The sequence below is a fragment of the Equus caballus genome, chromosome 17 (genome assembly GCF_041296265.1).
Source record: "Equus caballus isolate H_3958 breed thoroughbred chromosome 17, TB-T2T, whole genome shotgun sequence".
NCBI classification, from domain to species: Eukaryota; Metazoa; Chordata; class Mammalia; order Perissodactyla; family Equidae; genus Equus; species Equus caballus.
In genome coordinates, this window is record NC_091700.1 from 40931208 (window position 1) to 40959200 (window position 27993).

Consider the following 27993-nt stretch of genomic DNA (forward strand, 5'->3'; position numbering starts at 1 on the left):
TTCAGTATTACGAGAAGCCCGAACCCAACATTTCTTATCATCCCCCTCTGAGGTACTCTCCCATCTATCATTTCCACATCTGAAAATCCCAGGCTGGGGCCCTTGACACTATGTTTCTCTCAGGAAATATCTCTTCCCTTATATTTTCACTTCTTGGCCCCTTGAAAAGTGATAGAATTTGGCTCTGCGTTTCACTTCAGGAACGTGAGAGCGGTATAGCAGTTCTGCGTTTGAAGTGAAGTATTAGAGTTGAAGAGGTGGAAAGCATGCTGATGGTGGAGCCTAAATATTTAAAAAGAGTACTTGACAACGAGGTTCTTTCTATTAAATGCTAGGAATGACTTTTCTCGCCTTCATCCTTTTCTTTCACTGCTTTGGTATTATTTTTCAGTGTTTTCACACACACACACATGAGGGACTGGGGTAGGGCACATGTGGGAGGATGTTATGGGCCAGCCTGGAATTGGTGCACACATTTCCACATCCATCCTAATAAGAGGCTGAGGAATGTAGTCTAGTCACAAGCCCTGAGAGATCCAGCCAGGCTCTGCCCCAGGAAAAGTGCTGGAGCAAAGCTAGACAGCTCGCTAAGTGATATTTACTGCCGGCGACTGTGCCCACACTGGACCAGAGGCGGGAAATACGAGGTGAAGTGAAACTGACAGTTTAGATCACTTCCTCTCAGGGCGTGTAACACAGCATGGTGGGGAATTCCTGCTAGTGGTGTGAACAGAGCTGAGAGAGTAGCAAGCAGGGGAACGCCTGTCCTCTGGGCTTAGGGAAGGTTTCACAGCCTGGTTGCGTTGGAGTGAGTCTGCAAAGGGTGAGTGCAGTGTTGTGAGGAGGGTAAAGGGATGGCGAGGATGAGAGAAGGAAGCCGCTGAGCTGGGAAAGGAGTGGCAAGCGTCCAATGCAAATGGGGGGTAGGGTGGGGCCATAGAGCGCTTTACGAAGATTGTGGTGGAAATGGGCTGTTGAGCATAGATGGTGGGGAATTACCCAGGGAACATGTCTTTGCTGAAGGTTGAGGTTCAGGGGAGCGACATGATTGGATCCATGTCATAGGCAGCAGGTTGTGGTGGTGTGTGGAAGATGAAGGGAACGGGGGAAATAGTGAGAGGCAGGGAGCCAGGTGAGGAACCTGCTCCCACATCCTGGGCAAGACGTGTCAGAGCAGGTGTCCAGGAGGAGGTGGCTCAAGACTTCTCAAGGGGCTTGTTGGCCAATTGGATGTGGCGGGTGAGGGCCTTGGCCCTTTGATTCTCTCTCTATTTATGCTCTTAAAATTGATCATACCTTATTAGTTATTTCACTATTAATGAGTAAAAAAAGAAATGATTTTACATTTTTTGAAAACTATTGTCCCATTTTTACAGATGAATAAATCAAGGCACAGAGAAGTTACGGGACTTGGCCAAGGAGAGATACAGGTGGTGGAACAGAGATTCAAACTCAGGTAGTTTGGTTCCAGAAAAGTCTTCTTATTCACTCACCATGTATTTGTTGAACACTTTTCTCCATTCTTGACTTTTCTGAATTTCTCCTTCTACTGAATCCAAGGGCTTTTAATTTATGTAACAAATAGATACTGGGTTGCTACTGTGTGGCAGTTTCTGGATTAATTTACTTCTGGTAAATTGTATTAACGTTGTGTAGTACAAGCTTAAAAACAAGCTCTTGAAAATATGCCCATGCTCTGAAAAAAACCAGGCAAGGAATCTTCTGGGCATTCATTTGATTTGCCTTGTGCCTTCTGTCAGGATCTTCTGGTTGTCGATGCATGTGGGGAACCAAGTATACTTGCCACCAGTAGAGGGAGGAGCCAGAAGAGGTAAAAATCAGGCTTTTAGATGATGGAGTTAGAGTCTATGTAAATTGCAAAAGCTGGTTTCTTCCAGAACCTTGGGCCCGTGGAATTCATATTTGTAAAGCTGGGCATGCAAAATGATGTTATAGGAAGGTTCCCTTTGACCAAATCTGCATCATCCTTGCTCTGCTTCAAAATTACCTGATGTCTGCCATCTCATCTGAATGCTGGTCCTTTATGACAGAATATCTCCAAGCAATTATAATTGGTGATTTTCTTCTATTTCAGCTGTCAGCACGTTCTATTGTTGTTTTAACTGTGTCTCTGTCTTTAGATAATAAAAGCACAGAATGAAGGGACTGGGTATCTGTGGCCACATCTGTAATATGAGTTCTCTGTTCCCTGAGAACATTCAGCAAGTACTGGTGATAAATGTTCTGTACTTGGGGAAAACAGGTTCTTCCTACTATACTTTGAGGTATTTATCTCCATTTCATGGATGACAACTTCAACTTCCAAAGTCAGGAAATTCTCCTGGAGCACCAAGTGAAAGAAAGTGATGCTACAGGAGTGTTCCTCACCCAGCCTGTCCAACAATGATGATGCCTAATTTACCATTTAGCTTTGCAGCCTCTTACTCATCTAGTAGTTTCCCAAGTTGCCTTGGGTGATCCTTTCTATAGCTGGAGATGGAACTCCTATTAACAACTCCTAGGAACTCGTAGTAACAACTATTCAGCATCTTAATTTCTAGATTCCAATTTCCAGTGGGGTAAGTTGACTCTAACTTTTACCAACATATTTGGCCTCTAATACAGCAAAACTCTCAGAGAAAACTTTTCTATCCTCCCTTCCCCCTCAAAAGAATCAATAACACTTAAGGAAATGATAACATTATACTAGCTGCAATTATTATGAACTTTCACATCTTCTGATTTAAGCTAAAATTCCTCAAAATGTTAAATGACTAAAATGCTAGTGAGTATCTGGCCTCATTCCTCATTCTTGGTGCATCCATCTCTGAGTCTCACTTGTTCCAACCCAAGGTGCCCGCTGAATTTGGGTTTCCTCCAAATGATTTGATATCGTGGCTGGGTGAGTTACTCTTCAGCTTGAGTCAGGGGGGAAGAATATTAACACAGGCCACCTGGTAGATTGCCCCTTGGCAAACTCTGACTGCAGTGGACCAAATGGTATACTAGTGATATAAAAGTGTCATGGCACTTCTGTGGTGCGTGATGGAAACTGAGGGGTCATTCCTTCTCATCCTATAACTGGCCCCCATAGAAACACAATCATATTAATTCTGGAGAAGAACAAGGAGTGCCAGACTGTCCTCCACTGGGAAAGTGCTAATTTGTGCAGCTGAAGACTGCCAGTTTCAGGGTGGTGATTGACAGCTCTAAGCAGGAACAGTTTATCCAGAGGTGCAGGGCAGAGAAGACTATGAATCACTTACTTTCATAAAGCACTTAACTGTTTACACAGATCCAGGGAGGGGATTATATGGCAGGCGTCCAGGGAAGGAGGTTGAACAGCTAGAATGATCCCTTATTGCAGATCAAAGAAAGGAGGCCCAGACAATGGACTTGCTTCAAGTGGCTTGTCTGAGGCCACAACTAGGGAGAGGTGGCAAATCAGGGATGATGGTCCAGGCTTTCAAATGCAATGGGATCTAATCTATCTATGAGGGTCTCCAGGACTGGCTGCCATGTGTTCCTATAGGAAAGTGTCCTTGAACACTTCTGAGTGTGACAGGCTCCGTGGAAGAAAATGCCCATGACTTAGTTAGGTCACACATGTCATTCTTGAAGAAAATGTGCTTCAAAATTCCCATTGCTCCTCCTCCTTTGAGATGGAAACATGCTGAGGGAGATGAGGGAAGGTGTGAAGTGAGCATCCCAGGAGAGTCAATCACCGGGCTAAACTAAGGCAGATATGCAAATAGAATTCCAGTATGTTTGATTTCCATGTGAGATGCCCGGCTGCATTTTTCCATCACTCCTTATGGGCCTCTAAGGAGCTGTGAAAAGCACCTGGTCTCTAAGGACCAATATTCTGAAGTAAGCAGCTGGGAAAAATCCTTCTTTAATATGTCTTGAAATGAACTCATGATTGGACCAGAAATATATCTTCACTCAACATGAGCACGTCAATAAGCCAAAAAGCAGAAGTGCTTCCAAAGCACTTCAAGTGGGTATTTGATTAACATCTCACAGCCCACGGCAGCTCCAAAGCACGTTTGGAAATTCTCTGCGTCCAAGTTGAACAGAAACCCATGTGCCAGGCAAAACACAGGAGTGGGTCTCTGAACTGAAGCCGGAGCTTATGGCTTTACAAGGAGAATTTGCAGCAGGGGGCGGCAACTTCTGAAAAACAGGGAGTGGGTAGCTTTGTGATCCTTATTCTGGCAGGAATAGTGACAGCAGAGCCCTAGGGGGCCTGGTGATGCCCCCACATGTATTCCCTTGGGTACAGTATAGGCCATTGTGGGAAGGGGCCTATGGCGGGGATCAGGGAGACAGCTGGAGGGGATGGGTCTGGGTCTGTGGGCACCTACAAAGTGTCTGTTACTGGTGCAAATGTCAGATTACAAACCTCAGCTCACCAGTACATCTCCAGCATCTTGTGTTGAATTTGGTGGCCCCCTATCTTCTTTCTTTTTTGTCTTCCTGCCACCTGTTTGTGGAAGACACTATTGGCTGTCAATTCATCAGCTACACCTTCCATTTTCTTTTGCTTACAGGACCACAGTGTACTCACCCTTTTCTGAGAGGCTCCCAGTAAGGGAGGCTAGGCCCTTCCCCACACTAGGGACAGAAACCTTAGTGGTGTCAGGGAATCATAGTGATCTCCCTCCATTACTAATAAACGAGAGAGTAGAATGATTACAATGTGGAGTGAGAGGGTTTGGAGACCAGTTAGGCCAGAGGGGGTCATATGTGGAAGGCACAATGGCATGGCTTGGAAAGGTAGGTTAGACTCAACTTACAGGATGCTCTGAATGAGAGGTCAAGAAGTTTAGATTTTGTTCAGTGTTTGGGTTTAGAGAGTTTATTTGGGAGGTGATCACAGGGGAAATAGAGGAAGAAGTGGAGGAGGGAGACAGAGAAGGGAGAGAAGCCAATGAAGCGTTTGTTAGTGGGTGATTTACTGCTGTGGGCACCTGGGGCTCAGTCCTGCGGGCCCTCTGAGAAACCGAGGAGCACACTTTACTTGACCTACTGAGGGATGAGGAGACTGAGCCATTCAACCAGTGACTCCTGGTCCACACTGGCTAAGGGCTACTCCAGGGGTGTCTACTTTTCCCAACCTCTGAGTTACACCTTTTGTAGAACAAGCTCCCTTGATGCTAGGGGAAACTTTCAGGAACAAAAGAGGAGAGAGAGTCCTTTAAGGTGAAGAATTGTCCCGGGAACTGTACCCCATAGCTACAGGTAAAATTGGGGGGGTGAGGGAATGTGGGCCCAGGGAATCAATAGCATCCCCTACATTCAGTAATTAGTGGGAAACACATAAAATTTTTTAATTGCTAAAGACGTGATTAGATATTTCTTTGAAAAGACTTTTTTTCTGGAGACAGTGTATATGATAGGTAAAAGTTCACATTTTATTCAAAAGACATTTTTTGAGTCCTGTGCAATATGACAAGAGTATGGTAAAGAATAAATCTGTTGCCCTCAAGAAGCTCACTGTCTGGGAACTGGGGCTATTGCTGTCAGAAGATGAGGAATCTATGCTGCTGGTCAAGTGACATAATAAGTAAGTTCAAGCTGTGGCAGGGGATGGTAGAAAGGAGAAAATGGATGTGAGAGACACTGCAGAGATAAAATGAAGAGCTCTCGGTAGCTAGTTGGATGAAAGAGTTGAGAGTGGGGAAGGGTTCATAGATGACTGAAGTTTTGACAATGGCTATTTGAGAGTATCATGCTGTCAGAACAGAATCTTGCATGTTAGGGAGAAGAGCTATGTTGGAAGACGGTATCAAGGTTGGGAAAATGATCACCATGGATGACATCCATACAGGTCTGATTTCCAGCAGCCATTTATTAACAAACATTTTTTAGGGAGTCTAAGTCTACTGTGTCACAGGAATCATGCTGGTCACTGTATTGAAGTCTAGTTACAAAGACCAATGAAAAATGGCTTATGTCTTCAAGGGGCTTATGGACTCTGTGAAGGAGGTGGACATCCAGGTATGCTAGGAGCTCATGGGTAGACCTCTAGGGGAAGGAAGGAATGCTAAGGAAGGCATGAGATGACATTTGTGTGAAGGTTCTTTTGGGCAGATAACATACTTTTGTTGCAGAAGGCAATCCCTATGTATATAAATAGAACTATAGTTTGGATATATATGTGAAGGACTGACCAAATGTTAAAGGATATTAATGTCTTACGGAAGCTTAAATTAAAGTGTGTAATGGACATGACATCAAATTTAAAATTTCTGTGATGACTAATAAAAAATCTTAACATCAAAACCATCTATTTCTTATCCTTATCTTTTCAGAGTGCCTGGGGATCCTGGGGGTCCCCAAGACCTTTCTGGAGGTCTGTGAGTCAAAACTATTCTGGTAGTAATATTAAGATGGTATCTGCCTTTTCACTTTCATTCTTTCACTGCTGTATGGTGGAGTTTTCCAGAACCTAAATGATGTGTGATGATATCATTTCTGCAGTGTAAAATGTACTTTTTTATTGTATTTGAAACATTTCTTTTTTATTTCTAATTAATTTCTAAGGTGCTATATATACAATATGGTAAATATTGATTGGTATAACCCACATAAACAAAAGCTCTTTGGGATTCTCAATAATTAGTAAGAGTGTATAGAAGTCCTAGGATCAACAAGTATTAGGACCACTGCTTTATAGATATTTATTGATTTGATTTGGAAAAATGCCCAAGGAACTTGCATTAAGGAATGTAGGCAGACATGTCCCAATTAGTTGGATGAGGAAACCAAGGCAGAAAATCAGAGAATGATTGATTGATTGATTGATGATGCCAAGGATAGATGGAAAGATGGATGGCCTGGGAATTCATTTGAAGAAAACCGGTTTTGGGTACTGTATTAGTCAGGGTTCTCTACAGAAACAGAACCATTGGAACGAGAGAGAGACAGGGAGAGAGAGAAAGAGAGAGACAGAGAGAGAGGCAGATTTATTATAAGGAATTGGCTCATGCAATTATGGAGGCTGAGAAGTCCAAGATCTGTAGTCAGCAAGCTGGGGACCCAGGAAAACCAATGGTATGGTTCCAGTCCAAAGGAGAAGAAGATCAAGGTCCCAGCTCAAAGACAGGCAGAGAGAGAGAGAGAATTCTCCTTCCTTGAGTCTTTTTGTTCTATTCAAGCCTTCAATGGATTGGATGAGGCCCACCCACATTGGGGAGGGCAATCTGGTTTACTCAGTCTACTGATTCAAATGTTAATCTCATGCAGAAATACCCTCACAGACACATACAGAATAATGTTTAAGCAAATTTATGGGCACCCTGTGGCCTAGTCAAATTGACACATAAAATTAACCACCACAGGGTGCTAACTCTGGGTGGGGGAAATGGAGACCCATCACTAAGAAAATGGAGGACCTGGAGCGCAGAGGAAGACAAAGTACTGCACTTCCGGACTCCCTGGCTGTTCTCTGCCTAATCACAGGCCCTCACTGCTCCCTCAGCATGCCCGCAGATTCCATTTCCATGAGATCAAGCAAATGCCTTCTCATCCTCCTTTCTGCTTTTTGTCTCGTCTCATCTTTGCAGGAATCGTTTTGGGCAAGGACCAAAGCTAATTCTACTTTCTGGACTGAGTTTACTTCATCTCAGCAACCATGAAGCATCAAGATGGTGTTCTCTCCCTACCCCCAACCCATATAAGGGCTGCACCCACATCCTTACAGAGGCAAAGAACACATATATTTCTCCAGCAATGTAGTAAATGTTAAAGCTTGTTTTATGAGGAAATCTTAACTGTAATCTGATTCCCACATGATAACATATTGCAAATTACTAGTAAATGCTCTTTTCACTAATCTGCAAACTGATTCTTGCTCTCAACAAGTGAGTCATTAGTAGAAAAGAAAATGACCCTTCACATTTGGGAATGCCGTTAAATCCAGGTTTTAAATCAAAAAGTCCTTGATGACATTCATTTGGTGGGCTCAGCTCATGAATCCACACAGAGCAATAATCTGTGGTGCAAAAACCACTACTTGTGAATGATGCAGACAGAATTGTTCTTTACCCTCAGGACACACAGCTAGGTCGTACGGTCCTGGGTGGCCCAGAGGTGCTCAGAGTTCCCACCATTGCTGTAAACCCAAGTCTACCATCTCAAAGACACTGACCACCTAGTCCTTCTGCTAGCTGTCTGTCAAAATTTACCAAGGGCTCAGGCTTTTTCAGGGAGGGGTTTGTTACCATTAACAGGTAAACTCACAGTTGATGTATTAAAGGCGATGTGTAGTGATCTTCAAATTGTGTTCCATAGACCACACTAGATCTAGAAGGTTAGGAAAAAGTGTTTCATGGTAACATAACTTTTAAAAACTTTCTTTGGAGAGTCAGAATAATAACATTTTAAAAGTTTTGAAAAGACCTTCCATGAAGATGGCTATTTAGCTTACACGAATTTGATTAGGTGGCAGATACTGTAGGCCGGCTCACTCACCTTCCACTCCAGCACCCGTTACAGTGTGCATGCCTCTGTTTTCTGAGAATTACATTTCCCAGGACTCCCTTGAAGGTCAGATGCAGACCTAGATGACCTAGATGCAACCTATCAGAAGTACGTCCATGGGACAGGTGGTAGAGGAAGCGAGCTTGAAAGGGGAAAATTGCATCTCTTGACAAGCGCAGTGCTGCAGGTGTCTGGTTTTCTTGAGGGGGCTATGGAGAAGTGCCTGGTATCCACCCTCAAGTGCCATAGGTGCCAAGTGGCAGGCGATGGCAATAATGGTGTTTCTGCCAGAAAAGCGTGCAGTGTGGTTGGGCATTGTTCTCTGTCTCTTATTGGCCCTGGCTGCATTGTTTTCGGTTGAGTAACATACAAGTCTGGCCTCCCAGGGTATAATAATAATAATTAATAATAATAATAATGATAAATTATCTTGCTACTTAAGCTAGCTAGAGGGAATCCAGATTGCAACTAAACCCTGACTATTACAACTACAGAAACAATTAGATATTTAAGGATATCCCATAAAACTAGTTGCTGGAGGAATCCAAGTTTGGAAATACTGTTCTTTAAAAAGAGGACTTGGGGAAATTCCAAACTTATTCCAAGGGAATATAAACTCTAAGGGTGGACGTTTCAGGTACTGTGCCGGGCAATGTCTGTCATGAGCATGGAGGACAGAGGCTGTATATGCACCATGTTATTTGCTATCTCTGGACCAGAAACTTTTAAGGTATTTCCCAAGTCTACAATTTCATGAAAACATTGGCTGGACTAAGCATATGGTCTTTATCTCACATCCTGCTAGGTCCTCATGAGGTATTCCAAGGAAGTAAAGGGCTTGATTTCCCATTGGGACTAACAAGAGGCTAGAGATTTATGTATGAAATCACCAGGGAATGCAAAATGATATAAAACTAAGTGTTACATTTTGAGGTTTAATATATCTAACTTATTAAACACATAAATCAAAAAGCGATTTTTCCATTATCTAGGATTTCTTTCTCTTATTTAGGGCTCTTTAGCCAAATTGGGTCCATAGGTATGTTTTGTTTTTCCCACACAGGGTTTAGTTTAAGTGAATTAGTTGAGAACATTTTCAAAACTGGGAGATTTTTACCTTAAAAGTTAAAAGAGCTGGCAACTAAAGGCAGAGATTATGTTATTCTCTGATATGAAGACTGGTTTTTGTCTGTTTGTTTATTTTTTAGGGCCTAGAATTATTCTTCACAAGGTACACTATCTGGCTGGTTTTCTAAGTTCCCCAAATGCATCTATGTCCTTAAAAGAAGCTTGTTAAATTACTAGAAGGTGACTCACCTGATTTTCTATACCTGTGGGATGGGAAGAAGAAAGAGGAAGCAGCAGCAGACAGAGGAAGTCAGGCATGGAGATGGGGAATTTGAATTTGTCATTTGGTCTTTCTGGGAGCAATGTGCCCAGCTGGTAAAAGGCAGGGCTGGAAATACAACACGGGTGTTCTGACTGCCAGTGCAGCATTCTGTATCCTTTATCCTGCCCCTTCTAAGGAAAGTGAAAACATACTGTTTACTACATGGGAGGGGAAAGGTCCAAAGGGTGACAGCAGGTCGACGGAAAGGTGGAGGTTGCATAGACTAAAGCTCCCTCCTTATCCAAAACTTTGTGACACCTCATTGTTTCTTACGGACATCTTCAATCAGACTTCTAACTCTGTTAGGTAACAACAGGAAGAGACTACTTTAAAGAATGGATTATGGGCTTGAATAAAAAATGGTTTCCTAAAAGAAGAAATTATTTGCTTGATTGCCACACGTAAAAATCTGATAGAGTCCTGGTAGCCCCGTGGTTGCAAACTCTAATGCTTTCAGGAGCCAGGAAATACAACAGGTCAGTTGTATGTCTATTGGGTGCTGTGGTGACTGTGGGAAACTCCAGTTCATTTATCCTGTCTCAAAGGAAAGCCACAACTTAGCTTCAGCTTGCCATTGATAGGTGAGAATGTGAATGTGGCACAATATTGGCCAAGATTAAAAATGTTCAAGAGAAGATGGAAATCTGGATTTTTGTGTGAAATGTCCAGAGTAACAAAGATACAAATAAAATCTGTAAGCCACCAATTTGTAACCTCTGTTCAGAATCTTCACTCGATTAGGCTACTTATGAACAAACATAGAAATAGCAGAGAACTTCCCTTAACAAAATGTCTACTAACTGTAGATAAAATGTTAAAAATAATGCTTAAATATATAGTTAAGCTTTTGAAGAGTTAGATAAATCCCTAGAGTAGTGAGCGTACAAGCTGACAATGTGCCGCTCCTGGATTTGGGGATGTTTCCAGTCTTAGAAACTAAAGGGTTTCTGCTCAATTGTTTGCTTTTAAATTATGGTAAAATATAAATAACATAATATTTACCATCGTAACCATTTTTAAATGTGTAATTCAGGAGTGTTAAGTACTTTCACAGTGTTGTGCAACCATCACCATTATCTATCTCTAGAACTTATTCATCAACCCAAACTGAAAGTCTACAGCCATTAAACAATGACTCCCCATTCCCTCCTCTTTCACTCTATCCCCTAGCCCCTGGCAACCACCACTCTACTCTATGGATCTATGAATTTGACTACTTTATGTATCTCATATAAGTAGAATCATACAGTATCTGTCCTTTTGTGACTGGCTTATTTCACTTAGCATAATGTCTTCAAGGCTCATCCACCTTGTAGCACGTGTCAGAATTTCCTATATTTTTAAGAATGCATAGTATTCATATATATGTGTGTGTGTGTATCATATTTTGTTTATCCATTCATTCATCAATGGACACTTGGGTTGTTCCCACCTTTTGGCTATTGTGAATATTGCTGTTATGAATGAATACGTGTGTGCAAATATCACTTCAACTCCTTGCTTTCAACTCTTTTGGGTATATAGCTAGAAGTGGAATTGCTGGATCAAATGGTAATTCTATTTTTAATTTTTGAGGAACTGCCATACTGTTTTTCACAGTGGCTGCACCATTTTATACTCCCACCAGCAGTGCACAGGGTCCCAGTTTGTCCATAGCCATGCAAACACTTATTGTTTTCTGTATTTTGCTTTACTTTGTTTTATAATAGCTACCTTAAGGGAGGTGAAGTGAAGAGGCTTGAGTTTTAATGACCATTTAGGAATAGGAATTGAGATCTTGGGCCCACAAAAGGCTCAAAACCTCCTCTACAGGTAGTATTCTTAAATGGCTAATCCCTCATTAAAAGGGAGAACTATAAAAAAAAAAAATCTACCCATCAGCATAAGGATATGTCAAAGAAAACTGTCTACTTCAATCTGGACTCTGGTTGGAAAAATGTTCCCTAAGATACAGAAACCCTGAAGCTAAGAAATTAGTTAAAAAGCATACCCAAACCAGTAATAGAACTGAGATACTTGGCAATTCAATGAAAAACCTCTTTTCGGGGCTATAGCATTCACCAAGGATCACAGATCACTTCCACAGATAAAGCTCAGCTGAAGATACACACAAAATGCAAATTTGAGTCAAAAACTCAAAACACGTAATGATACAATCCACCATAAACAGAAGTCAATTGACCAAATAATTAACTTGATTTGATACTCCAGATATGCAGATAATACAACTCCCAGATAGAGGTTATAAAATAAGTATGGTCAAAATGACTAGGAACTTAGAAAGGAATCAAAAACATAAAAAAAGAACAAGGCCCTTGGGGAAAAAAGGCTGATGTGAAAAAGAATTTCTATAAATGAAAAGCCTAGTCACTGAAATTAAAAACTCAATTGACAGATTAAATAGTCACTGAAACAAAGCCAGAGAGAAATTTAATGCATGGCAAGATATATGTGATATATCCAGATCATAACGCAGAGAAAAGACAGATGAAAATTATGAAAAAGAGAGTAATGGCGGAGTGGAATGTTTGGACGCTCTCCTGCCAACAGCAATTATAAACTCTGGGAAAAGTGAACAAGCAACTGAGAGGTGAATAAAAGCTGGCAGGAGCTGGTGAGGATTTGATCCTTACTGAGTGAGATGCACATTTATATGGTTTTTCCCCTTAGGGTACTCCCATGTCCATCAGAGAGTGGCAGCTGGAGGTGAAGCAAAAAGTGGCAGAAAGAACTGAGGAATCAGAAGATGGAGTTTGGGTCTGCCAGAGAGGCCTAAAATTGAGGGGAGGGGCTTCCAGAAAGGAGGAAGCCACATAGATAGCCCCAAAATCTGTGTTGAAACACCACTCAAATCATTGGCAGATCCCTAGACTACTCATGCATGGGATGAGACTCCAAGATGCCCAGGGAGAAAGCAGCAGGTAGAAAGCCAAAAGAACTGAGCAAGGTTTCAACAGTTGCCTATTACAGACATAGTTTGGAATTCAAGCCCTGCCACGTTAAACAGATTTGAAAAAAGCTTTAAGCTTTTAAAATTAAAACCCAGAAGCTATGCCTTAAGACTTCAGACTAGAGGATTCAACCTAGGCTAGCAGCAAAATTGTAATAGAATCACCGTAACAAAGCCTAAAATCAAGCTTCATAAAATCAAGGTTATCTGTCAGTAAATTAACTGTCAAAAAGTCAACACTTTTCAGAGAAAAATGAATCCAGAGTCTCTACAAAGTGTCATCCACAACATCTACTATCAAACAAAAATTTGCTAGTCATTCAAACACACAGAGAAAAGTGACACATAGTCAAGAGAAAAGTCAATCATAGAAAGAGACCCATAGACCAACTAGATGTTGAAATTAAGACAGGTTTTTAACATAATTATGGTAAATATGTTAATGAACTTACAGTAAAGCACGGATATAATGGGTGAAGAGATGGGGAATTGTCAGGAGTGATAGGTAAATTGTAAAAAGAATCAAATTTAAATACTAGAACTGAAAAACACACTATTTGAAAAAAATTCATTTTCTGGGATTGACAAAATATTGAATACAACAAAAGAAAGGAGTAATGACCTTGAACACAGGTCAATAGAGATCATCTAAGCTGAAGGATAGAGAGAAAGAGATTATTTTAAATGAGCAGAGCCTCACTGAGCTGTGGCACTGTCTCAAGAAGACTAACTCACGTGAGAAAGAGAGGAGAGACAAAATGGGGATGGAAAAATATTGCAACTATATTGGTTGAAAGTTTTCTAAATTTTATTCAAAACAGCAACCCACACATCCATGAAACTCAGCAAACTGCAAGCAGGGTAAGTGCAAATAAACATGACCTAACCACATTATAGTCAAATTGCTGAAAATCAAAGCAGAAGAGCAAATCTCAAAAGCATCAAAAGAAAGAAAACACAAGATATTAGGGAGAATAATTATATGAGTGATGGGTACTTCTCATAAAAAATGAGGCTAGAAGACGTAGAACTATATCTTTAAAGTGATGAAAGAAAAAATTGCCAATCCAAAATTCTATACACAGCAAAAATATTTTTTTTAAATGCAAGTGAAATAAAGACATGTTTAGATAAACAAAGGGTGAGGGAATTTGTGGCCAGCAGACCCACACTATGAGAAATTCTCAGAGATGTTTTTCAGGCTAAAGAAAAATAACACCAGATAGAAATTCAGAGCTACAGGGAGAAATGAAGAACATCAAAAATTGTAAATATTTTGGGCTGGCCCAGTGGTGCAGCAGTTAAGTTTGCACGTTCCACTTCTGCAGCCCGGGGTTCACCAGTTTGGATCTTGGGTGCAGACCTATGCACAACTTATCAAGCCTTGCTGTGGCAGACGTCCCACATATAAAACAGAGGAAGATAGGCACGGATGTTAGCTCAGGGCCAGTCTTCCTCAGCAAAAAGAAGAGGATTGGTGGCAGATGTTAGCTCAGGGCTAATCTTCCTCAAAAAAGAGTACGAAAAAAATTGTAAATATTTGAGTAAATACAAAAGATATAGAAGACTGTCAAAATTAACATCTGTCCTTCAAAATACATCATTAGGAAAATAAACACAAGTCATGGGATAGTAGAAAGTGTTTGCCCCCTTGGGACCTGCTGCCACCATTTTCACTGCCACCACTCTGGAGAGATTGCCTGGAGCTGGGTGCTAGGAACAGTGAGAAGAAAAACAATGGGAGATTTTCTCTCCAGAGCTTCCTTTTGCTCTTTAAGCCAGCGTTAAGGGTGTCTCCTGGAGCTCCCTCTGTGCATCCTGGTTCCCACATCTAGGTTTCAGGCTGCCTCATGTTCAGGCCGGGGACACAGGAGGAAAAACGTGAAACTCACCACCAGTTCAGTGGTACTTTGAACTCTGGTCTTATTTCTCAATCTATCCACTGCTTTTCAGAGTCCTCAGATAGCTGGTCCAGGTTTTGGAGCTGCATTCAGTGAGACAGGTTGGATAGAGTGTGCTCAACCATTGTTGGAGGAGGTCATCAAGAGGGGGTGACCATCCATGGACACATGACCTGGACTTGGGCAATCAGAGGCTCCTTACACTCTTCCCTGTCCTTGGATTGTACATTTTGCCCCCTATTCCCATGCTAGGAGCCACTTCAAGGGCGCAGCCTTGAAACAGTAATATGTTATTGAGACCATCTGAACAGTATATGTGACTGAACACCATTAAGGCCTCTATATAAACCCTTAGGATTCTGGTGGGTGAGTGTGGAGACTTCCTTGTTTTTGTATCTGTGCAAGACAAGCCTCACGTGTAAATGCTCTTGCTTATTAAAACTGCTACCTACCAATCTGGAGTGGTCTGCCTCTTTCTCTGCTCTCTCCTTGCCCTCTGTGTTTGGGGGCCAGTGTTGAATTTTACCTTGGGAACTCCCAAGGTTTTTTGAACCAATGTCTATCTTACCCAGAATCAAAAACCATGACTTAAGTTTTGAGCATGTTAAGCCTGAGCTACTTGTTGTACGTCTAGGTGGCAATATGTGTCTGGAATCTAGAAGCAAGATTTGGGCTAAAAATAAACATTTAAGTCTTCAATGTATAGGAGCTTCCAGTCACAGGCCTGGAGGAGAGCAAACAGGAAGAGCGCGTACAATCAGCAAAATGGACAGAAAAGAGAAGCCTGGGGACCATCAACATGGAAGAAGTGAGGACAGCAAGAGGGGCCAGAGCATAGGGGTCAGACAGGCTGAAGGAAAACCAGGATGCTGGGGTCAAGTCTCCACCAGTTCTCTCCTGGACTGCGTGCATACCGGTGCATATCAGAGTGTTTCCAGTGTTCCCAGTTCTTTGTGTATCAGCCCCTGCGTCAGAATCACCTGGGTGGAGCGGTGATAAACACGTGCTTTCTCAGGCCATACTCCAAACTGATTCGATTAGAATCATAAGTGGCGGGGACTGCCTGCCTGCGTTTTTAACTAGCTTTCCAGGGATTTCTTATGAACAGTTAAGAGAACCACTGCCCTAGGCCTAAAGAGTGTGGGAACACCCCTGAGCCTGTCACCCTCATAAAGAGAAGGTGCTGAACAAGTGGAAAGGAAAGAGAAAAGGAGGAGAAGGAAGAGCTAAAAAGGGAAAAAAAGAGATTCCCAAAGTTTGGTGAGTGATATGGAAGGAGGAGAAGGAGGAAAGAGACCATTTATCTTCATTATTCCAGACCTGAGGCAGACACTCTTGGAGCAGCTGCACTGAGTTCATCTTGAGAGCTTTGTGTTTGAAGCCCATTAAAAGCCCAACACAAGCCTACGAGGCCCCAGGATGACTGACGGGACAGTAAGCCTTGGGTGGAGTGCAGCCAAGCAGTGTACGGGATATGGTGATGAACATGATGGGTGATGAGCAATTCGGCTGACACTGTCCTTCTTTAAACAGCATCCACTGGTAAGGGAGTCCTGTAACTTTTACATGACTCAACCAACATAGGTTAACTGGTGCATTTTATGCCAAATCCAGTAGTCATGTTTTATGCTGTGCTGCTCTAGCCAAACAACATCTGTTTGGATAAGGGGATGAATCTTGCTGAGATGCAAACTCACACACACCCCTTTCTCCCCCAGCCTCCCTACTAAACAGTAAATTTAAGAAATCTCTTAAAAATGTCCAAAAGCTAATGTCAATAGAAACCACACTAGATGAAAGGAAATTCATCACCCAAAGTGCTTGGAGAAGAAGCACTTGACCTCCTTTCCATCTCCTAAGGATCAGCGCAATGCCAAGTTTTCTTGGCCTTCACTTATTTTCTTCCCAACCTTGATTCTTCCCTGTGAGTGACTCAAACAGTGACTGTGTCTCTTTGTATTCCAAGCTCCCAGCACAGGGCCTGGCACACACTAGGAGTTCAACATTTGTTAAACTTAGTGCGCTTAACTTCTAGTCTAGCATCAATTTGACGTGCATTCTTGCTAATGTCTTCTACATTTCTTTTTCCTTCATTCCAAATTTCTCCTATTCTTCTTTTTATTCCTTTCTTCTCATTCCCCTTTTTTGTCTGTTTTCCTCTCTCCTCCAGTGCCCAGTTATTGCCAGAAGAGGATAAAGTTTGTTAACCAGAGTGTGAAGAAAGTGAATTCCTCCATCTCTCTTCTTTCATTTTTGGTCCCCTCTCTGCATCCTCTGGGATTCTCCTCCTTCACCCCAAGCCCTCTATGTTGAAACACTAACATGGAGAATGCAGTGTCATTCAAGTAATAGAATTAAAAGCTATTTCTCATTTCTTATTAATCTCGTCTTTAGTGATTCTTAGTTTTGAGTAAAAAACTCCTCTACAGCCCAAAACACAACTTCATACCAAGATGCAGCATGATACATTTAATATACCTAAGCTTTCAGTATTCGTAATTAGGGAATGCACTGACATTATAAAGAATTGTTATATGTTCATCCACATTTGGCAGACGGTCTGATGTCATGAGAACTCAAGAGATTTGACCAAAGTCTCCTCCATAAGATAAATTTGCCAGATCTTCTATTGAATAATGAACAAATGCTTATGGAGAACAACTGTGCCAGAAATTACTGAGATTATGGGTTCACATATATGTACTTTAAGTAACACTTAAAGATGTTTGACTTACTTGAGTCCCTTATTCTTTTGACTCACTGTCCTCTCATCAGCAGTTCACATGTTCTGAATAATCTAGGCCCTTGGGCCATCTGGAGATTTGCTGGTTGATAGCAACCACTCCTGGCACTAGAAGGGGGAGGATGAAAATTCGGGTCAGCATATTTTCCTTTCTGAAAGTGTTACTGCTCCAGGTTCGTTTTTGCCCACTGCCTAGAAAGCCATACACTGAGACGACGAGATTGCAGAGAGAGAGAGTTTAATCACAAGGCAGCCATGCGAGGAAGCGAGAGCCTGAGTCTCAAATCCGCTTCCCTGAAAACAGGGACTCAGGTATATTTATGGGATAGGGGCAAGGTGGTCTGAAATGTGGAGAGAGGTGATTGGAGGTGAGGAGAGGTAATTGATGATCCGCGCAAGCGTATTCAGACTTCACTCCTTTTCACAGGACGCGTGCTCACAAAATGGCGGCATTAGCATGATCTGAGGGTGGAGTTTTTAGCCTCTTGATGTCAAAAGGTTGCCTATAAGACATCTGTGCAGGTCCAGTTGATGAGTTGGTGGTCTCAATCAGCCTGAAGTGGACAAGGAGTTCTAATTCCTGACAAACAGCTTACACACCCATTACCATGGTGACCCAGGCTCCAGGGAGATGTTATCCTGTAGGAGCCTAGTGGGAGTCAGACAGCATGTTGCCTAAGCAGCACAGTTTACAATGGGCAGGTTGAAGAGCTAAAGGCTATAATCAGTAATTGCAAAAAGGAAAAAAATTTTAGTTCCTAGCTACTTAATCACCAGTGGCTGTTTGCTGGTTTCAAAAGCAACTTTCGTAAAAGCTGAGCTTCTGCTGGAACTATACTACTTTTCAGGAAGAAAGAAAGTAGGAGTGGAAGAAGGAAACCAACATTGTCGTACTCCTTCTATATACTACTCACCTTTTGAGTGTTAACTCATTTAATTCTCACAAAAACACTGTAAGTGAGGAGTTATTATCTTCATACCACAGATAAAGGAATAGGAGCTCAGAGAGTTCAAGTTAACTTGCTCAAGGCCACAGAGCTAGAGAGTGGTGAAGCTGGGATTCAGACCCGAGCCTGGCTACGTCCAAAACCCACATGCTTTCTAGCACACTCTACTCTGTCTGCAGTGCTTTCAACTCACTGTGGGACTCTGACATAGTCTCTACTCAATTCTTTTGCCAGAGCACTGTGCATAGTGACCAGCTCCAGAAATGGCTCCATCCACTGTTCCCCCTCCCCTCCTGTCTTCCTCTCTACCAGCCTGTCTTATTTTAGTTTCATCAATAACAACACCTCACATTAGTATGGTGCTTCACATTTACCAGGTGCTTTCACATTCTCATTTAGTCCTCACCGTGACCGTGGGAAGTGGTATTATTACTGTTTGCAGTTTGTAGGTGTGGACCCTGGGCTCTGGAGTGATAATGGGATTGACTCTTTGTCAGACAGCAAGTCAGTGTCTGAGCTGATTCTGGAAGGAAGATGGGCCATGGGCCAGGTCGCTGGGGAACCCGCAGGGCTGATCAGGGAGATCCGATTGGTGAAAGGTCAATGGGGATGGGGCACAGCGGGCAGTATGAGCAGCTGAGATTTGCCATCCAGAGGCTGAATTCTGTTTGCTGGGAATTGCAGAATTTTCTGATAGTTCTATTTCCCATTTTGCTGTTTAGGGCATATTTATAAGCACCTAAATCCTGACCCAAAATTCTTACTTCACCCAAAGAATTGCTTTTCTTTTGATGTTCATCTCCTAAAATCGTTCTTCGTTTTCTCCCGTCTGCACGTGCACAATTTCTGATGCAGCCCTCACCTCGTCTCACAGGAACACCTGCAGAGCCTTCTGATTCTGTTCCTATCTTCAGCCAGCTCCCACTGCCCAGCAGTTCACACTAGACTGATTTTCCTTAAATGAAAATGTAATCATGTTCTTTCTCTACTTAACATCTCTTAGTGTCTCCCAATCACCTTTAGGACTAAATCCACTCCTATTTACAATGTATCGTATCCTTCCTAACTCGACCCCTACCCATCCCTCCAGGACCGTTTCACAGCAACACTCAGCTGCTGCTTGCTCTTGCACACTCTATATCTGTACACACCACTGTCCTGCCGGCAGCTGGCTGCCTCTCCCACTCTACCCTAATCAGTTGCCCAGAAGATGGCTCCTCGTCTCTCTAGCGCTGTCTCGTTTCCTACTGGCCCCAGCAGACTTAGGGTTTTCTTCCACAAGCTCCCATCATATACTTATTTGGTGGTTTGCAGATCTCTCTCCCCCCACCAGTCTGAGAGACAATTGCATGAGAGTCTTTAGCTTTTCAATGTCCCTTCCTGAATGTGAATCTTTCCAAGGATAGGGGGACTTTTTGTAACGATGAGGGGGCAACTGATGCTTTTTTTTTTTTTAGCATAATAAGCGACAGGGAATTAAGCTCTATGGTGTGAGACTGTGTTTTCGTTGTCGTTTGTTTGTTTTGTGGGTGGTGGGGGGAGAGGTTCTATTCTTAAACCACTTTGGTAGCATCTTCCCTCTTTGTCCTCCACCTTCAAGATGTGTATACCTTCTTTCTCCTCCATTTAATATTTTAGTACTTATAAATGCTTGTGAAAAGAATTCACGTTTACATCAAGTTCAAAAGTATTTGAATTAGGGGCCAGCCTGGTGGCGCAGTGGTTAAGGTCACACGTTCCGCTTCAGCAGCCCAGGGTTTGCTGGTTTGGATCCTGGGTGTGGACACGGCACCACTTGTCACGCCATGCTGTGGAAGGCATCCCACATATAAAGTAGAGGAAGATGGGCACGGATGTTAGCTCAGGGCCAGTCTTCCTCAGCAAAAAGAGGAGGATTGGCAGCAGATGTTAGCTCAGGGTTAACCTTCCTCAAAAAGAAAAAGTATTTGGATTAGATGAAAAAGACACTTGCATGTCTTCAGAGTCAAAGAAATGCAAAGTCCAAATAAGTGATGTAGTCAAGATAGGTTATGACCTGCGTTCTGCCCTATTCCATGAGTTCCATAGGGCCATGGGCTATATAGGTTTTGAGGGTGACAAGTCTGTTTTTAAATTATAATGCTTCAGTTACAGGCATGAATTCATACAGCAAGCACCCTGGCCAAAATCTCCAGTTGTGATACAGTCTCAGATCCCTCTCCCCCCAAATACTTGGTATTGCATAGTCAGAAACCCTGTGAAGACACAGAGCTAAATAGAGAAATCGTTTAAAGAATCAAAATTGTTTCATTCGTATTTTCACTTTAAGAAATCTCTGCCTACTTGGTTTGACTTCTGGGTGGAAGCAATCAAAGTTGGCATGTCTCCTTCATCCTTCCTTTCCTTGTGAAGTTGACCTTGGAAGCATGTGACCTGGCTGGTGTACGTACTAGATGGGGGAGGGCTATGTCAATCACATTGGATCCACCTGAGGGAGAAATAAACCTGCATGGTGTTGTGAGAGACCATGAAAGACAGAATTTCCACTGCGGCTCTCGCATATCCTTGTCCTCAATAGCTGTGCCCTGCACCCCACCCCTTCTTGCATATAAACTTGGTCCCTGATTGCTCCTCTCCACCCCTCTTGATAACATCCAAATTCCCCACCCACAGCTGCTAATCCACAAAAATAATTGCTCTCTCTTCTGAAAATTCTCCTTGATTCAACTATTCTTGAAACTGAACTTCAGCAGACCCCCTCTCGCTAAAGTCCTGTAAAACATTCTGGCCTCCTTCTGCAAGTTAGAAATCCCGTTTGGAAACTTCTTATGCCTGGAATTTTTGATAAAGACTTCTGCTAATGGTGTTCTGGTTGACCTTTTCGACAGTGTCAAGCCATCCAGATTTCAGGTTTCATTTGTTTTCACATTGCAGCCTAGCCTATACTGACTAACATATTTACAAAATTTATAAACAACATTGGAACGTTTTTATTGAACTTAAGATTCATCACATTTAGAAATTCGCTTGATTAGAATCACAGGAAATACTTAAATGCATGGAAAGGTTTACCATTAGACAAGTCAAGTACTTAAAAGCATATACATTTATAAATGAATTCAAAATATTCAAGGGTGCTTAATTAACTTGGTTTATAAAATGAGGCCAAATATTATTCAAGGGACCCTTAACTGTGACTGCTAAAATTTGCTAGACTTATAAATAAAATAATATGATTTGTAAGTTGCACTCGAAAGCTTAAGGATGAATGCATTTTTAAATTATGACTTTAATAAATCTAATACTGCTTTTTATAAACCAGCACAAACTCTGAATGGTCTTTTCTGTGCATAAAATCCATACTCAGAGATATTTAAAGGCCTTCGTATTTATCAATTTGCTGTGGAGCCAGGTGGAGCTGACACTGACTGATGACCCACACTGAGTCACTCCTCAAGGATAGCGAACTCTCCGAGAGAAGGGGTCCAAAAAACAGAAGGCTGAGGAAAGAGGTGATAGAGGAAAGAGAATCTGCAGGAGAGGGGCCAGTAGAGAAGTTCCTGCTGTGGAGGGGGCAGCCAGAGAAACGAGAATGGAGATCGGGGGCAAGACGGATAAGTTAGAGAACACCCCTGAGGGCCCAGCACACGGTGAATCTGAAATATTGAAGGATGAGTCTTCAGTGTGAGGGAGGAGGCAGGTCACTTTTTTCCCTCTTAACTCCCTTACTGATGCTGATGTTTCTCCACTATGAAAAAATGGATCTAAGGGAGTGATACCTGACACCAACTGCCTGGCTGAATGGTAAGATGGTTTTTATTACTGTCTGCCCGACTCCAACCCTTTCGTGATGAAGGCTAATAGTAATAAGCCCTTACATGTGTATGGCACTTCACAGTGTGCAAAGTGCTTTGTAAAATCCCCAAAGCTCATCCCTTTGACCTTTGCCATAGACCTCTGAAGTTCCTATTTCTGTCACACATTTTATTTCATTCCAAGTTCGCACATGCGGAACCATAATCTCATACACTTCTAAAGCTTTGAGAGACCAGAGAGATCATTGGGTTCAAACCATTCTTTCAGCAGAGGAGGGGGCTGAGACCTGAAACAGTTAAGTGATTTTACCAAAGCCATACAGCTAGTTGGGATAAAGTCAGTCAAGTTTTCTCTCTGTTTGTTTTTTACTTCCTAATAACTCTAAACCCAGTTAAAAGATTGGGTTTTGGCAGTGGCCTGGTGGCATAGTGGTTAAGTTTGTGCACTCTGCTTCAGCAGCCTAGGGTTCATAGGTTCGGATCCTGGGTGCAGACCTACACACTGCTCATCAAGCCATGGGATACTGTGGCAGTGTCCCATGTACAAAGTAGAGGAAGCTTGGCACAGATGTTAGCTTAGAGACCATCTTCCTCAAGCAAAAAGAGCAAGATTGGCAACAGGTGTTAGTTCAGGGCCAATCTTCCTCACACATACAAAAAAAGATTGGGTTTTAAACTGGAGGTATGTGTGTGGTGAGAAGTGAGGAAGGAGAGGAAGGGGGACCGGGAATAAATTGACCCTTCTCTAAAAGCATGTGTTTGCAAGTTGGTTGAGCTCCTCTGATACAGTAAATTCCCAAAGGAACTCAGTTTTGCTTATGGTGTCTAATTGTTGCATGAGTCTCAGTGTACTGGAATAAGACGTTCTCCATCATGGATTACACAATATTCAGAAATAAGGGCTGAAGTAGGCAACCTCTAGGATGGTCCCCAATTATCCCTGCCTCCTCGTGTAATCTTCGCCCCTTGAGTGTGGGCTGGACTTAGTGACTCACTTCCAATGAATAGAAAACAACAGAAGTAAGGGAGTGTTTCTTTTGAGATTAAGTTATAAAAAGTCGATGGCTTCTGTCTTGAGTATTCTCTCTCTCTCTCACTCACTCTGCAGGAAGTTAGCCACCATGTTTTCAGTCAGCCCTGCGGTGGGGAACAGAGGGAGGCCTTCAGCTAACAGCCAGTGGGAAACAGAGGCTTTTAGTCCAACTGCCCACAAAGAATTGAGGCCTGACAACAACCAGGTGAGTGAGCTTGGAGCTGGACCCTCCCCTGTGGAGACTGCAGATGAGACCACAGCCCCACTGACCTCTTGACTGAAGCCTCATAAAGCCCTTGAGCCAGAGGCTCCCAGCTAGTGCCATCGAAATTCCTGACCCATGGAAACAGTGACAATAAATATTTGTGGTTTTAAACTGCTGAGGTTTGGGCAATTTGTTATGCAGCAATAGATAATTAATACAAAAGTGAAGTAAGGACAAAAGAAATCTTAATTAACTGATTATTTTCTCAGTTTGATCAATGTGTGTCACGGTCTTGAAGACAAACTTTGGAATGTTTTAACTTTTCTTCAGCACTGTTAACAATAGGCTTGCAAACCACAAAATCGAAACGCTTATCTATTTTCTCCTTAAATGCATTGCTCACCCCCAAGTGTAGTTAAAAATACATCTTGGGAATGAGGAAAAACATTTGGGGGCCAAGTCAGCTGTAAATTATTTCAGCAACTTCCTGTATCTGGATCCAGGTCTCGAATCTTTTTGAAGAGCTGCTGGAGTTGGTATTTTTAGGTGTGAATCACCGTCTGGGCCACGCTGCTTCTCCTCTTCCTGGGTGCCCCTGCCCAACAGCTGGTCAGTCCTGGAAGCTGCTCCAGACGCTCCTGCACTTCTGCTGACACTGCACTGCTTATTTGCAGAGCTGGAGATATGCCTGCAGAAGGAATAAAAATTCCTATTTTATAATCACATGTAGAAGGAGAAATATTTCCATGTTCTACCTCCCGCCTACCCAGTCTGTGATCAAGTTCAGTCTGAAAGATGGAAGTTTAGAGGAAAACAGAAGTTGCTTGCAGTAACAAGAAGGCCAAATCGCATGCCTGAAGAAATAGACCTGGTCTAAAGGCACGAGCTCTTGAGTTTAGAAAGAAAAGTTCTATGGAGGTGTGGCAGGTGGGGAAATTCCAAAGGACCGTGTAGCCAAAATGAAAGGGAGCTGTGATCGTTTTGGACGTCTGTCAATAAACCCAGAATGGCAGATGAGGGGAGAAGTCAAGAAGAGTGGTGAGCAGTGAAGATCAAATGAATTCAAGGCTCCTATGATGAAAGAACGGCTTGTTTATATCTGGGTGCTGGGCTAGAAGCCCAATTAGTTCCCTTACCCCCATCTTTTTTTGCTAATTCCTTTTAAGAAAAGCATTTTGGTGGACCTGCCTGAATAAATGAAAGAGACTATCACAGCTTCATGAAGCACATACAATCAGCAAAATGAATTTCTCAGTCTCTTTTTTCCCTTATTCCTCTCTTCTCTCCTCTCTCTCTTTCTTCTCCTTCTCTTCTTTCTGCTTCCTCCTTTCTCTCCATCTCCCCTCCATTTTCCCCTTCAAAAATATTTACTAGCCTCTTGCCCCAGCCTCCTTCTGTGCTGAAAGGAGACACAAACAACCCTTCCAAAAGGTGGGGTGGAGGCTTGAGGAAGCTCTGTGACAAGAGGACAGTCTGCAGCTCTTGTGAATCGTTTTGTCTTTAGCTGCACCAAACGCCATAGATATACACTCTTTTTTAATTTAAAGGCTCATTGTTTCTAGACTGGACTTTTCAACATTTATTTTCCTCTCTAATAGAGTCAACCCAATAGACTCACGTCCTTCATCATCAAGGAAGAAAACATTTACATTTTCTAAAGGTATAACTTACTAATAACCCAGGGTGGTTTTAAATAGAGAAGTGCTATTGGGGCTCTGTTGTGTGAAAGGAGCAGTCAAGACCCCTGTCCTGGCCAGCTGTGAAACCTGTGATTGATTTCTGAAAAAAAGTTAAAGGAGATCATGTAAGAAGTAACAGAAATAAATTGAACACACATGTGCAATCATTATTCATAGGAGCATTCTCTGTATTACTTCATAACACAGCTGTATACACAAAAACACAGTTCCCTTCGCTTCTTCCTATTGGAGTCTTATTAATTTCTGTTTAATGAAACACAAATGTTTGTGCGCTTTATTTTGGGGAACGTGGTCTAGTTGGTTATTTGTTAAGCACTGGCCAGAGTGGCTGTGCCCATCTGATACAAATGTCTGTAGGCCTTTCAGAGCCCCTTGACAGGGCATCTTTTGAGCATGCCAGTTGCCATGGTCACCAGTGTGCTGATTTGCAAGGAAAATTGGAAGCCTGCTCATTACGTCAAAAACTACATTGGGGGATAAAGAGAGCATGTTTGCTTCAAAAGTTGGCAACTGGGGTTTGTTAGCTTCCCCGCCCACACACTTCCATCAAACAATGTCTCATTCAACAGCATAAGTCAAAGTTTACAACGCCCATCTATCCAGCTGGAATAGGCCTGAGGAGTGTGAATGGAAAATCATCACTCACAGAATCACAGCACAGGCTCACGGGCCAACCTGTTCTGGTGACTTTGCAAGGACAGTAAAGGAAGACGGATGAGTAGCGGAGTGGGAAGCAATGACAACCTGTGTTCTTGGCACCAACTAGATGTTGGATGTGGCTTGCAACATTTTGGATTTGCTTCATCCATAAAATGAGGTGGTTGAGAGAGCATCTGTATGATCCCTCTCATCTCCCAAACTCTGTGATTCTAAAACACATTCTTTATGCTGATACATTCATATTATGTGCCCAGACACACACATAAGGCTTTACTTTATTTGTTTTTAAATGCTCACTGATTTGACAGCATGAATGGAATGCCCTGAGGTGTGGATATGAAATCAATCCCATCCCCCAAGACAGTTGCCCAACCTGCATAGTTAGCATAGTTACAGTAGCTTGAGAAGTCACCTTATCACACTCTGATTTAATCACCTATGATTCCGTTTCCTGGCGGTAGTGATTGTCATCCACACTGAAATAATCGAAATGTTACCTGTAATGCATTCCAATTCTTCTTATCATTTCCTTTTGGTTACCTTACAAGAAAATTTATGTCTAGGGGTAATTCTAAAGTTCATATTTTACAAGTAGATGCTTATATAAATATATATATATATATATACATTGCTGAGTATCTGTTCTGCGCTGGATGCTTTTATATCAAGAGAGGCTAGGTAATTTTCCCAAAGTCTCTCAGCTGATTGGCACAGCTTGGGTTTGAATACAGATCGTTTTGATGTCAAAACTCATTCTTTTCTTATCTCCTAGGCTGCCTCTTTTCTTCTTCCTGCCAATCTTCACTTAGACAGCCCTGGAAATCAGAGTGGGAGTAGAGAGTCTTACTAAAAGGGATAAATCCACGAAAATTTGTAAGCCCAAATGGACTTTTTCGAGAAAAAAGTAAAATTACACTGATTAAGGGGTGTATTTATGTATATGCCTAATACTAAAAAGTGACTAATATCTAGAAAGGACAAGCCAAAAAGTTAATAATTTTTGTCTCTATTTCATTAATTAAGCTAATTATTTAAGTGAAACTACTGAACTTTGAAAGCTTGCATATTGTATCAGGAAACTAAATTTATCCATTGACACCCGTGAGAGAGGAATAAGGTCGCATTATAGCTGTTTTGGAGGTTAAAGAAAGTAAGGTGAGGCTGACAAAGCTACACGTATCGATTCACCTGTGTGACTACGTTTTTTTTTTTTTAGTATTTTCAGGGTTATTTTTCTCTCATTGTAGGATTATTTAAGAATCAAATAAGTTAATGGATATGAAATTGGGTTGTAAAATGAAATATTTAAGCAGTGTTAATTGCTATTAAACAAACAAATATTTGTTCTTACAGATGTGTATATAGCGTGTGTGCCAGGAGCAATTCTAAGAGCGTGATTCTCCCAAGGACCCGAAGAGGTAGTTATTGCTATTATCTACCTTGTATAAATAAGGAAAGAGAAGCCCACAGCTCAGTACTAACTGGTGGAGTGCATCCCTCTATGACCTTGGTGTAGAAGACTGTTATAAAGCCTTACGGATCCCAAATATATCACAGCTGACTTCATTATGGTTTTCAAATTATTTAGTAAATTGCTTCAGTTTTATTACCTCTGTAAAATTTGCCTTACTGTAACTACAATAAAGTCTTGGCCTCCTTTCCCTGTTCTAATTCTAATTCCTTTCAGTTATGTGTACTCTATTTCCTATGAATCAGACTGAGAGAACCAGAAAATCCACCACTATTCAGAGAGTGCCAGCTAGATGCTGATAATACCCATCTCAAAGAGAACAGAAAAAAAGTACTAGGAAGACAAACTTCCTTTCACTGTTGTCACTTAGCTTCATTTGGGGGTGCCCTGACTTCTCTTAGCATTTTTAACATGAGGCTTGGATATTAGACAAGATGGTGAATTCATGCTAACACAGGTAACCACAAATATGTGTATTTCTTTAATTGCGACAAAATGTACATAACATAAAACATCACTTTAACCATTTTTAAATGTGCAGTTCAGCGGCATTAAGTGCATGCACACTGTTGTCCAACCATCACCACCATTCATCTTCAGAGCTTTTTCATCTTCCAAACCCGAAACTCCGTCTCCATTGAACAATAACTCCCATGCTTTCCTCTCCCCAGCCCCTGATGATCACCATTCTACTTTCTGTCCCTGTGAATTT

At 42.0% G+C, this 27993-nt stretch overlaps 1 long non-coding RNA gene across 1 annotated transcript; it reads left to right on the plus strand.

The window, feature by feature from the left end:
• Positions 1–490: 490 nt before the first annotated feature.
• On the plus strand, positions 491–27481 carry LOC102150008 (uncharacterized). The gene is made up of 4 exons (XR_288636.3): positions 491–823; positions 1377–1456; positions 23321–23450; positions 27164–27481. It is a non-coding gene; the product is annotated as an uncharacterized lncRNA (long non-coding RNA).
• The last annotated feature ends 512 nt before the right edge of the window (positions 27482–27993 follow it).